Below are 414 nucleotides of genomic sequence, written 5' to 3'. Positions count from 1 at the left end.
ATTTCCTCCTTTTCCTCCCCACACACCGCTCTCCGTTTTTTCCTTTCCCCTTTCCCTACCTACTCCCTTCACCCTTCCCCTCTCTCCTCCCATACTCACCCTTTCCTTTCTCTCGCTCCCCCTTCCTTTTATCCTCCGTGTTCCTAATTCTTTATTGTATATATTACTTATCACAATATCTGCTTAACACTATGATTGGCAAGTTTTATTTACGTGTATATTTGTTTATATTGTTTATTTACCTATCATTCATCTAACCATGAAATCTTAATTCACTGCCTGTTTATTTACCTGTGTGGTTACCTTCACATGACTATCTATTATCATGTTTATTTGCACTATTAATTTACCTATAAATTCATACTTGTGTCCTTGTAAATATCTATCAATTTCTTTCCCCATATACCTCTGCCA

Source organism: Penaeus monodon, chromosome 29 (assembly GCF_015228065.2).
Source record: "Penaeus monodon isolate SGIC_2016 chromosome 29, NSTDA_Pmon_1, whole genome shotgun sequence".
NCBI lineage: Eukaryota > Metazoa > Arthropoda > Malacostraca > Decapoda > Penaeidae > Penaeus > Penaeus monodon.
This window is presented reverse-complemented; position numbering follows the sequence as displayed.